Source organism: Bos javanicus, chromosome 7 (assembly GCF_032452875.1).
Source record: "Bos javanicus breed banteng chromosome 7, ARS-OSU_banteng_1.0, whole genome shotgun sequence".
Taxonomy (NCBI): Eukaryota; Metazoa; Chordata; class Mammalia; order Artiodactyla; family Bovidae; genus Bos; species Bos javanicus.
In genome coordinates, this window is record NC_083874.1 from 60852987 (window position 1) to 60866063 (window position 13077).

At 44.0% G+C, this 13077-nt stretch overlaps 2 protein-coding genes across 5 annotated transcripts in view; one reads left to right on the forward strand and one right to left on the reverse strand.

The window, feature by feature from the left end:
- The window catches only part of PDE6A (phosphodiesterase 6A), a 124454-nt gene extending 114863 nt beyond the window's left edge, over window positions 1-9591 (reverse strand). Inside the window, exon 1 of the mRNA XM_061424016.1 lies at window positions 9504-9591. The gene's annotated coding sequence lies outside the window, so the exon portion shown is untranslated. The remainder of the gene's footprint in view (window positions 1-9503) is intronic.
- Window positions 9592-10122: 531 nt separating this feature from the next.
- HMGXB3 (HMG-box containing 3) overlaps window positions 10123-13077 on the forward strand; it is a 60529-nt gene continuing 57574 nt past the window's right edge. For 3 of the 4 annotated variants that reach the window (XM_061424005.1, XM_061424007.1, XM_061424008.1), the window contains exon 1: window positions 10123-10207. The gene's annotated coding sequence lies outside the window, so the exon portion shown is untranslated. Of the gene's footprint in view, window positions 10208-10623; window positions 12970-13077 lie in introns of those variants that run through there. The other variant, XM_061424006.1, reaches the window with a different exon arrangement.

Consider the following 13077-nt stretch of genomic DNA (forward strand, 5'->3'; position numbering starts at 1 on the left):
TTGTTGGAAAGAGTAAATGGTAAGAAGTGAGACAATGCTTGACATAAATATGCATTCAGTAAGTCTTAGCTTTCTTCTTTTACACATCAGTTTTTAAAATACTTATTTGGCTGCTTGAGGTCTTAATTGCAGTATCTGAGATCTAGTTCCCCTATCAGGGATCGAACCCTGGCCCTCTACATTGGGAGCATGGAGTCTTAGCCACTGGACCACCAGGGAAATCCCTTAGCTTTCTTCCTTTTTAATGAAAGAGCCCTTCATAGGAATAGGGCAAAGACAACTCCTTGAGTTTATCTATTGCTCAGGTTGGGTGGTTCTGGAACACTGAACCCCAAGATATTTTAGTGGTAAGGCAGGTCCTTGCCTCTAGATGGTTGGGTTCCAAATTGGGTGGATAGTAATGACAGTGTGTGTGTGCGCGCTCAGTTGTGTCCAACTCTTTGTGACCCTGTGGACTGTAGCCTGCCAGGCTCTGTCCATGGAATTTTCCAGGCAAGAATACTGGAGCAGGTTGCCATTTCCTACTCCAGGGGATCTTCCCGACCCAAGGATAGAACCTGCATCTCTTGTGCCTCCTGTATTGGCAGGTGGATTTTTTTACCACTGCACCACTTGGGAAGCAAGTGATGACAACAGACAGTATTTACAGGTACACTTTTTTATCCTTATGACAGCACAATTGAGTTAGGTCCGTAATCCCAGAATGGTGGCTTAGAAAATGGATTGGTCAGGTGGGACAAAAGCAGAAAGTCAGAGAGAAGCCAGAGAGGGCCTGATGAAGACAGCAGACCAAGGAGGGATAGCATCAACCTTTTTTAGTTTAAAACAGTGTCAAAATCCTCTAATTTTGGGACTTTCCAGGTGGTCCAGTGGTTAAAACTCTGCGCTTTCACTGGGGGGTACAGGTTTGATCCCTGGTGAGGGAACTAAGATCCCACATTCCAGGAGGCAAAACAACAACAGCAACAACAACAACAAAACCCCAATATCCAAGAGGAGCAAAGTTTCACCTGACATAAACCAGACTGCAAAAGCTCTCCTGGATCTGATATCCATCTACTTGGATATAATTCATATGATATGTTAAATGAGTCAAGAACGTGAGATTTCTCTTTTTAAAGAGCACGTTTAAGCACATACTTACTGAATATTGCTATATACAAAGCACTGAGATAAAGCCTTTCACACTAAAGTCTTATCTTACAGAATTGGAGATTCCCGCAGTGACTTTCTGTGCAAAGAAATAGGTTTAACTCTATTAGAATTCTTCATTATCAAAGAATAGATTGTAACCTGGACTGGAATAATATTTGAACAATGATTCATGGCAAAATTTTGCAAGTCCTTTTAAAATAGAGGGCAGCCCTATCTTATCTCCAAATCATTTTCTAGTAGGATCAGTGCTTCTTGCAGTTTTAAAAATAAGGTAGCTTTGACATTCAGATCAGATCAGTCGCTCAGTTGTGTCCAACTCTTTACGACCCCATGAATCGCAGCACGCCAGGCCTCCTTGTCCATCACCAACTCCCGGAGTTCACTGAGACCCACGTCCATCGAGTCAGTGATGCCATCCAGCCATCTCATCCTCTGTTGTCCCCTTCTCCTCCTGCCCCCAATCCCTCCCAGCATCAGAGTCTTTTCCAATGAGTCAACTCTTCACGTGAGGTGGCCAAAGTACTGGAGTTTCAGCTTTAGCATCATTCCTTCCAAAGAAATCCCAGGGCTGATCTCCTTCAGAATGGACTGGTTGGATCTCCTTGCAGTCCAAGGGACTCTCAAGAGTCTTCTCCATCACCACAGTTCAAAAGCATCAATTCTTCAGCCCTCAGCCTTCTTCACAGTCCAACTCTCACATCCATACATGACCACAGGAAGAACCATAGCCTTGACTAGAAGAAACTTTGTTGGCAAAGTAATGTCTCTGCTTTTGAATATGCTATCTAGGTTGGTCATAACTTTCCTTCCAAGGAGTAAGCGTCTTTTAATTTCATGGCTGCAGTCACCATGTGCAGTGATTTTGGAGCCCAGAAAAATAAAGTCTGACACTGTTTCCACTGTTTCCCCATCTATTTCCCATGAAGCGGTGCGACGGGATGCCATGGTCTTCGTTTTATGAATGTTGAGCTTTAAGCCAACTTTTTCACTCTCCACTTTCACTTTCATCAAGAGGCTTTTGAGCCAAAGATGGAGAAGCTTTATACAGTCAGCAAAAACAAGACCAGGAGCTGACTGTGGCTCAGACCATGAACTCCTTATTGCCAAATTCAGACTTAAATTGAAGAAAGTAGGGAAAACCACTAGACCATACAGGTATGACCTAAATCAAATCCCTTATGATTATACAGTGGAAGTGAGAAATAGATTTAAGGGCCTAGATCTGATAGATAGAGTGACTGATGAACAATGGAATGAGGTTTGTGACATTGTACAGGAGACAGGGATCAAGACCATTCCCATAGAAGAGAAATGCAAAAAAGCAAAATGGCTGTCTGGGGAGGCCTTACAAATAGCTGTGAAAAGAAGAGAAGTGAAAAGCAAAGGAGAAAAGGAAAGATATAAACATCTGAATGCAGAGTTCCAAAGAACAGCAAGAAGAGATAAGAAAGCCTTCTTCAGCGATCAATGCAAAGAAATAGAGGAAAACAACAGAATGGGAAAGACTAGGGATCTCTTCAAGAAAATCAGAGATACCAAAGGAACATTTCATGCAAAGATGAGCTCGATAAAGGACAGAAATGGTATGGCCCTAACAGAAGCAGAAGATATTAAGAAGAGATGGCAAGAATACACAGAAGAACTGTACAAAAAAGATCTTCAAGACCCAGATAATCATGGTGGTGTGATCACTGACCTAGAGCCAGACATCCTGGAATGTGAAGTCAAGTGGGCCTTGGAAAGCATCACTACGAACAAAGCTTTGACATTACTTGATGTTAATTTATACACCAGTACTTACTGATGTGCATACTGATGTTTACTGATGTTCCCAGCACAGTGCTAGGCACCTTTATGGTTACAAAGGCAGAGTGGTTCCTGCTCTCATGAAGCTTACAGTCTGGCTACAGAATGTTGACAAAACATTTAAGTGCTTAACTGAATGATAGAGACAGCAGTGCTGAGGAGTCGAGGGAGAGAAAGGTGGAACAGGCGCTGGAGTCTTCAAGAAGGGCTAAAAGAAAGAAGACTCTGGTTAGTGCTTGAAGAACATGTGAGGCCCAGCTTGGTAGAGAACAGGGTGAGGCATTCAGGCAAAGGCACCTGGCGGACATGGGTGTGTAATGAAGACAACGGCCCATGGTGGGGGCCACACTAAACTGTCCTGACAACCAAGCTGGAGATGCAGGTTGGAACCAACTCCAGAGGGTGCTAGAACTCAGCTAAATAGTCTTTTGCTTTTGTAGGCCTTTGGGAGCCACTACAGATAATTGGGGAGGGGAAAGAGTTCTAACATTATGTGCAAAATGGACTTCAGGAGAAAGATGAGGGAAGAAATTAGAAATTTTATCTGTAATCCTGACACACGGTGAGAGCAATTAAGGTGCTGACAGTGAGACAGAACCACAGGACTTAGCCAGAACACACAGTTTTCCTCTCCTATGTGTTAATAATTTAAAATATGTATAGTAACTTTAATTCAAATTATATTGTTAAAAGGAAAAAATATCCATAATAAGGTTTTAAAAAAACATATCTATTTAAGCATCTGCTGTGTGTGTGTTTGTTCTTTTGTTCAACATGGAAGTGGTATTTTCTATGATTAATCTGCTTTATACATCTGGTTCAATTAAGTAACTACAGGAAGAAAAATCACTAAATTGCTATGGATTTCTAAAATATCCATAAAATTAACTTGTGGCAGGGAACCACCCTACAACAGTAACAGGTATTGCGTGTACCTTCTAAAAATGAACCTGACACTTATCTAACTCATGATGAATAGATACTAGGTTTAGTATAGATAGGGTTTCAGATAGGGTTTCAAATAGATAGGGTTTCAAAGGATATTAAGCATGCCTTTTTATAGGAGAAAAGCTTTTAGTATAATTTTTAATTTTTAACTAGAGGATAATTGCTTTACAGTGGTATGTTTAATATAAATTTGATGATAAATTTGTACAGTTTTAAATAATTTAACTCTGCTTTCACAGACTCTTTGAAGAACAAACATAAATGAATAAGGGTGATTTATGGGCTTCCCTGGTAGTTCAGTGGTAAAGAATCCACCTGCCAGTGTGGGAGATGCAGATTTGATCCCTGACCTGGAAGGATCCCTTGGAGAGGGAAATGGCAACCCACTCTAGTATTCTTGCCTGGGAAACACCACGGTCAGAGGAGCCTGGTGGGCTACAGTCCATGGGGTCCCAAAGAGCTGGACATGAGTTAGTGACTTAACAACAACAGCAATGAAGTAATTGTAGTGAAGGCAAACAGTGTGCCCTTGTATTAATGACATGGTCCAGGCTGGGTTATCCACTAGTGTGCAGAGGACCACCGTGGATTATCCGAATAATCCAAACATTCTCACACAGGTCATCTCTCTTATAAATGTTCCTCACACCTTGCCTGGATTTGAGAGGTACACTGGTATTACCATGCTTTGCAGGTTGTAGCATGTCTCCTCTTTCAGGCACTTTATTTCCCTATACTCTGGGACCCTACTGATAATAATCCTGAAGTACTAAAAGATGCTTTGATAGGCTAGAGGGCTCTTGGTAATTCTTTTGACATAGATGTACCTCTACTGAATACTTGGTAGGGCATTCAGGAAAATAGCTAAGAAGGTTCTGGAGTTACTAGATCAGCAGGAAGGAGTTACAGTTCTAGAGTAAGAACATCTGATGCTTTTTTTTTTTTTTTTTTGACAGTTAGTGATTGGGAGTATTTAGATGGCCAGTTAAAAAGAGAAGTGGTAGAACACAGCAGGACCAGTGCTTCTCAAGCACGAACCTTGGACCACATCAGCATTGGCATTGCCTGGGAACTTATCAGAAATGAAAACCCTTGAGTCCAAAATTCCATTCAAGAAAGTTTCCTGATTATTTCAGAAAACTGGAATGTTGTCATAATATTGCTCAAAATTTAAGTGCAATATCCTATCTAAAGAAATTTATTCTTGTAAACTACATCCTCTGAATTAAAAGCAGTTAATTTCTATATTGTTTGGAGGAAATCTGTAATTTTGGAATCAACAAGAGTTTGCATCACTTTTCTCATTAAATATTCATCTATGCATTTAGCTGTCCAAAAATGGCACCAAGAACACCCGCACAAGTGGAAAGGAACTCTCTAAGCGTCTGTGCACTTGAGATGGCCTCTGTGATGGTGATTTTTGGCTGCTGTGGTAAAGATGCCTCCCCCTTATCTTCACTTCCAGCTTCATCAGTACTTTCGCTGGCTCCCATGTCCTGGATGACCTCTGTGTCCAACAGCTCCTGAGAGATGATGAGGTCATCATCTGCAGTGACAAAGTCTTGGAAATTTATTTCATTTGGGACACAAGTGGCAAGAGCCACCAAGTGCCATAACTTTTCAGTGGCAATACCTGGTTCACCGGTGGCTGCTTCTGTGTCAGAATCTGTCAGTTCCACAGGGACGATGCCTGCCTGCTGCCAGCATTTCACCACTGTGGACCGCTAGTTGACTGCAGCAATCATGCCATCAGCCTGCTTGATGTCCACTTTTTCTTGATCCTCAATGCTGTTGAACTTGAGGAAGATCCGTTGTAAAGGTGGCTCCTGTACAGCACTTTCATGGTATGAATTATGCCAAGATTCAGTGGCTGCAGGATGGCAGTACAGTTTGAGGGCAGATACCACACCTGACTCCTTTCCAAGCATGGAAGAAGCATGCTGTGAGCAGAGCACTTGTCGATCAGCAGGAGGCTCCAGCGTTCCGCCTGCTTCATCCTGGCATCCACTTGCATCAGCCACTCATTAAACAGATCCTGTGTCATCCATGCCTGCTGGTTGGCTCAGCAGTCACAGGGGAGGGAATGGACATTCTTGAGGCAGCGTGGGTTGGCTGACCTACCAACAATCAACGGTCTCATTTTTTCAGTTCCTAAAGTGCTGCAACAAAAGAGTGCTGTCAACTGCTGCCTTGCTTTCTTGTCCCCTCGACAATGGTCCCCTTTAGCAGCAAGTGTGCGCTGGGGAAGCAACTGGAAAAACATTCCTGTCTCATCATCATTAAAGATATCATCTGGGCTGAAGTCAGCAACTAGTTTTATAATTTCCTCTGCATGCCACTTGTTAACTGTTCATTAATCTCTCACTATCGCCTCTACAGACTGCTTTCAAAGAAATTTCGTGGCGATCCTGAAGTCTGTTCAGCCAGCCCACAACTTGCTTGAAAACTGTCATAGCCAAGCATATTGGCCAAGTTTAGTGCTTTTTTCCGAATGACAGAACCAGTCACAAGAACTGGACTGGATTTCTTGAAACCAGGCAAAAACAGCCTTATCAATGTCGTCATAAAAAGCATTCCTTATCCTTTTCTGCTGAAGTCCCATACATGCCTCCCGCATCTTTTTTCAAATTTGGCATGATCCTTCAGTATTCTGGCCTAGAAAATTTCATGGACTATGTAGTCCATGGCGTCACAGAGTCAGACACGACTGAGTGACTTTCACTTTAAGAATGTAGACAGAGTAGAAGGAGTGATGCCAAATTCTTTTGCCACATTGCCTTTCCTTTTGCCTGAGTCAACAGCTTCCACAACTCTCATTTTCTCCTCCAGGGAGAACTGCGGATGCTTCTTGTTCCCCTTGTTTGCCATATCTGTAGAGTGAGGGTCAGGCCACAACTACCAAGGCTGTGTCCGTTCCTCCTCTCGGCTTGTTTGGCTGCAAGTGTGGAAAACCGAGAAGACAGAATGGAGTGCCTATCAGGAACCAAAGATAATGGATTCCCCCTAAAAGATGAGTTCAGATTTTTTAAAATCGTATTAAAAAATGATAAGGCCAAAGTCAAGAGAAGATGGGATTCATGCTACTGACTTTTTGTAGAGATTACTTATACAGATTCATCATATTAATAGAATGTTTGAAATAGAAGAGATCTAGTCAAGTTTCCTCAAATTTTCTGAGCCTTCATAAAAATAATAACTGTGTCTGCTGTCTGCTATGAGACTAGACTGAAATAATAGATGGTAAAAGCTCTGCAAATAGCAATGCATTATATAAATTCAAGGAATTATTATCAGGCTTATTTCATAGATACAGAAACTGAGGCCCAGGGAAGGGGCTTACCCAGGTTCATATAGCTCAGATTTCTTGACTCAGATTAGTGCTGTTTCTGCCAGTCTATAGTCCTGCTTGAAATCCCACCACCATGAAATCTTTATAGCTCTGTCACCATGGTTTGGAAGGATTTTTCACTGTGGGAAGATGTTTCCGGTAGCCACACATTCATTTAATAAATAATTACAGGTGCCTAGTGGTGAGGATAGAGTGATGAACAACATTGTCAAGGTTCCTGCCCTTGTGAAATATACAATGTGATATAGGGAGATAAACAATAATTGAACAGAAAAATTAGTTAATCTAGAGTGTGATATGTACTATGAAGGAAATAATCCAGCAGTAGCAGTTCTGGTAACTGCCTGCTTAAACCTTTTATCATGAGAATCCTCTGAGAACAAGAGAAGCTGCTGTGCTTTAGGTTGTGAGACTTCTGCCACTACCTCCACACGTCTATCCATTCATGACATCCTCTTTGTGCTAAGCACTATACTTGATGTCAGCCATACAAAGATGAATGCAGCATAGTGCTTACCACTGAGGACATTACTAGGGAAGCAGGGAAGACAAAACTATAGAGTGTATGGAGTACTTTAATAGAGGCTACAGTGTACTGTGGAAGAACAAAGAAGTGGGATGATCAACTGGTGGGACAGAGATGGGCAGTGTATTTCTAAGAGGAAACAAGATTGATGTTGGGAGTTAAAGTATAAACAAACAGGAGTTCATGAGATAGAAGGAACTATGTGTAAAGGCAATGAAGTACTGTAGAAAATAAAAAGGCATTGTCGGGGGGAAAGTGTCTTTGGAGAAGAAAACAAGGATCTTGGGATAGTAAGAGGCCTTTAGAGTTTTGGGGTTTTTTGTTTGTTTGTTTTTGGAATGACATGATCAGATTTGCACTTTAGAAAAGTCTTTTGGTTGCAAGGTGGAGTACCTAATGGGTAAAGTATATTTTCCTAAGAGGTGGCCCTAAATCTGAAGATAAATGCAGGCTAGCCTATAGGCTATATATAGTTGGGCTATGTTAATTTGAGTGCAACAAGAAGCTCCTAAAGGATTTTAAGCAAAGAGAAAGATGACTGCTGTGTGAAGAATGGAATGGAAGGGTGTCAGAGAAAAAGGAGGAGACTAGGAGGCTGTTGCAGGACCCTTGATGTGAGATAATGGTGGCTTGTTTTAGAGTAATAATGGAGATGGTAAGAAGTGGTCAGTTTGGGACAATGTTTTTTCAGATCTTCCTGATGGATTGGTGCAAGAGGAGTCAAGGATAACTCCCAAGGAGTCAAGGATAACTCCCAGATTTCTAGCTTGAGCACTTAGCAATTGAGTGAATGGTGATGCCATTTACAGAAATAAGTACCAATTATTGGTTCTTTGTAAACATAACTTGTTATTAATACTTTACATGCTTAATACAGCTTATATGTGATGGGACTGGAATTCAAACCCAAGGAGGCTCAGTACAAAGCTAGCATTCTGCATACTACAGAGTGCGATATAGCTTGTTCTGGGAACAATACCAGTACTGAGAAGAGATGTGGAAGGAGAATGACTCAGAGCCAAATCAAGACCTTGGAGGTCAAGTTCGAATTTTATTCTAAGTAAACAAGAGGACACTGGAGGGTCTTAAGCAGAGAGTGACCTAATCAGATTTACAGTACAAAAAGATATGTCTGCGTGTTGTGTGGAGAATAGATTGTAGAGGGAAAAGAGGGGGAGATTGGAAGAAACTGCATCAGTTCAGGCAGGTGACTAGGAGAAGGCTGGTGACAGTGGTAGATGGAGAAAGCCGATAGTGGTATAAGCAGAAAATAAGCAAATCCGGGAGTTGGTGATGGACAGGGAGGCCTGGCGTGCTGCAATTCATGGGGTCGCAAAGAGTCGGACACGATTGAGCGACTGAACTGAAGAGTGCAGGGACATGTACAAATGTAGGACGATCTGTGACATCGGCAGGAAGGGACAATTCTTATCTGATTGCACATGTCATTCAGTTCCATTTGAATCAGTCACAACCATTACTGTGCGTGGGACGGTCGGAGAGACGGATTGCGGGTAGATCACTGGGTGAGGAGGACGGCTTGATGAAGCGCTAAGAAGTAACAAACCTATCCTGAACAAGCGGTGACAGAGCAGGAATGGGGTCATGCCTTGAACGCCGTGCTGGGGGATCGTGCTGAGGCTCCCCTGGCGGGACTTGGCTTTGACAGGCGAGGCGGGGCCTCGACCCCCGCCCTCGGCACAGCCCCGCCCCATTTACCTGAACGCCCTACGGCAACACCCGAGGGGCTGAGGGCGTCCAGCGCGGGCGGCCGTAGCTTCCTCCGCCTCCCGGAACCTCTAGCAGGAAGCAGTCCGTCCTCCTTAGCAGCCCCCTTCTAAGTCTCTAAGCAGTTTCTATGGGCCCGCCCCTCAATCTGAGATGGACTACTGCGCTTGCGCGAGGGGTCGCACGCAGTCACGCGCCGCCGGCCGCTTCCGGTGCGCCGCGAGGGCTGCCGGGTCTCCCTGGCGATCGGAGGTGTGCTGCTGACTGCTGCTGCCGCCGCTGTTGGGGCTGAGCCGGTTCCGCGGTGACGCCCGTGTCCCTGCTTTCTTCCTCGGGCTTCCCGGGGCTTGACCCCCGGGGCCCTCGGCAGGCGTCATTGAAGAGCCTGCGGGGCGGACGTGTGCTTCCACACCCTCCCTCCACGACCCCATATCGCGACTCCGAGGAAGGGGAGCGAGAGAGGCTGTCGCGACTCCGCGCCGTGTGTCGCCGGGCGGGGCCGCGGGGCCGGGGCTCCTCTAGCCCCCGGGATGCGCGCGCGAGTCCTCGCCTCCACTTCCTTGCTGCCACTGCCACGACTGGAGCCGCCTCTCGCCGACAGCGCGGAGCGCGAGTGCGCCGGCCAGCCCCCTCGTCGAGCCCCCTGGCCCGGCGCCACCGGGAATGTGAGCCGCGCGGTTTGCACGCTTCTCCAGGTAAGTCCCGCCCTTGAGCGCCGCGCTGCACGAGCTGGGCGCCCACGAGCTGGGAGCTGCGGCTCTCTGAGCGCTGTTGCTTCTTCCTCAATGTAGGAGCAGTGAGCCTTAGTCTCCTCCCGCATTCGTCTAAGGCCCATAGGCCAACCATGGCCCACAGCTGTGCTGTCAAACGCCGTTTAATGAGGGTCCGAGGGGTATCTGATGGGACAGTGAAAGTGTGTCACATATTTCAAGTATTACCTTTTCTTTTACAAGAGGAGAAAACTGAGGCTTCGAGAGTGAGAGTAGATTGCTCAAGGTCATAGAACTTTGTGCGCTTGCTGTTAAAGTGCGTGAATTAAATTAGTACCCTGATCCTCTGCCCTCCAGAGCCCTTGGTTTTACCCTTTATATTATCTTGGCTTTTTTTTTTTTTTTTTTGCATTGCTGTATTGGGGACTAGGATCTGAAAACAACTCTTGAACCCAGGCTTAAGCCAGGCTAATCAAACAAGCCAAAACCCAGGGTAGTCTCTTCCTGCCTGTAACCCTCAATGTGTTTGTATGACTTTTGTTTTTTAACTTGTTTTGCTCTGCGTGCTAAAACCCTGTATGTCATTCTTTACAGAAGCTCTCCTGCAATTATTGCTTTTCTCTGTGAGACTCAAAGGCTGAGGAGTCAATTATTGAAGGCAAAAAAAGCACATCCTCACATAGCCTTGATTTGAACCCTCGGGTCCCTTACCCAATGAAGGCACTGGCCTGTTTCTGACCCAGCCGAATGTGGGTTATGTTCTCCTCCAGAGTTGTGCTGTAACAGAAGGCTGGGGGTTTTTTTGAGGCGGGGGGTGGGTTGTTATGTTTTCTAGTGGTAAGGGAAATTATTTAGAGGTGGTACAGAAGTAGAACTTTAGGAATAGTGTGTTCTTAGCCTTTGGTATATCTTTAAAAATTAAAAGTGAAATATTTATCTACATTTTCTGGGAGAGGGTATTTCCACTTTCATAGGATTCTCAAAGGTATTCTTGCCTTTCAAAGTTAGGAGCCACAGATTTCAGCCTCTTCAGTCTCACTTGAGGAACAACAGAATTTTAGGGTGGGAATAGACTTGCCTGAGATCGCATGGTTAGAATTTAGACTTGGATCCAGGTCTCCTGACTCAACATGCAGTGCTCTTTTTCTCATTATAACTTATCAGATACTTCATCATTTGTGGAGTGAGTTCTAAATTGAGATGTGAGTGGACCTTGTAATACACATATCAGTTCTGTGTTTACTTACATAGCTCCTTCTTCCCAGAATCCTAAATTATCTTCTCACAGATTTTCCAGAGCAACTATATTATTTCTTGTAAAATGAAGTTTCTGGGAACCTTTCTGCAGCCAAGGATTGAGTCTGGGTAAAACTCCAGTGTCGAATGTGGCCACAAATAAACTAACTCTTCTTGAACTAGTCATTGAATTTTTTTGTAATGCCTTCCTTTCCCTAGGAAAGGCTATTAGTAGATTATCTGTTTCTTAGACCAGTTCTGGGAAGTTAATGTCTGTCTGTCAGATTACTGTTTACACCTGAGTGGTTCATTACCTTAGTCACTAACCATATGTGGCTATTTGAACTAATTACAATTAAACAAAATGAAATCAATTCAAGTTCTTCAGTCACACAATCCATATTTCAGGTGCTGAGTAGCTATAAGTAGCTACCATATTGGAGGAGCACAGATGAAGAACATTTCAGTCATTTCAAAATGTTAATAGAACAGTGCTGATTTAGAATGTTGCTAATGGAGATGGGAGCAGTGTAGTATAATGGAAGAAGGCTCACAGTTGAATTTTTGAGTTAAAAAAAAAAAAATCTGCTTTTCAAGTCCCTGGGTGTAGTGTCTCTTTGGGGAGGTCATTAAGCATCTCAGTCACAGACTATTCATCTTTAATAAGGAACCCTTTTTGTATAGCACCTGACTGTTCCTTGAGCTTTATCACTATAAATCCGTGGTAAGGTGGGAGAGACATTGCTTCTTACTGTTTAAAGAGAGAGAATTGAACCTAAAGCAGCTTAAGGACCTGTCCAAAGTCACACAAGTTGGCAGAGTGTAAAGAAACTTCCTACGTATTGGCACTTATTACACGTTTGAATGAATGAAAATCAATGAAGCATTTTACTTAAGGCATGAAACATGAGGGAGCGTCCAGAACTGACTCCTGGCCAAGTATTCACCTGTTAACATATGAAATTCTTATAACATGGGGCTAATAAATCTTTGAGTTGAAGGATTACTAAGTGTCTCATGAGTGAATATAAGTGAAAGGGCTAAGCTAGTGATCCCAGATTTGCCTGGTCAGAGGAATCACCTGGGGCGCTTGTTAAGGATGTGTTGTTCAGTCACTGAGTTATGTCCGACTCTTTGTGATCCCACGGACTGCAGCACGCCAGGCTTCCCTGTCCTTCACTGTCTCCTGGAGTTTGCTCAGACTCATGTCCATTGAGTCGGTGAGGCCATCCAACCATCTCATCCTCTGTTGCCCCCTTCTCCTGCCCTCAGTCTTTCCCAGCATCAGGTCTTTTCCAGTGAGTCGGCTCTTTGCATCAGGTGGCCAGAGTATTGGAGCTCCAGCATGAAGGGCTTCCCCAATGGCTCAGCAGGTTAAGAATCTACCTGCAGTGCAGGAGACACAGAAGACGAGCATTTAATTCCTGGGTCAGGAAGATCCCTTGGAGGAGGAAAATGGCAACCCACTCCAATATTGTTGCCTGAAAAAATCCCATGGACAGAGGAGCCTGGTAGGCTACAGCCCAAAGGGTCAAAAAGAGTCAGACATGCCTGAACAACTAAGCACATGGCACAGAAATCTTGTTAAGGATGCAGATTGCCATACCCTTTAGAGATTC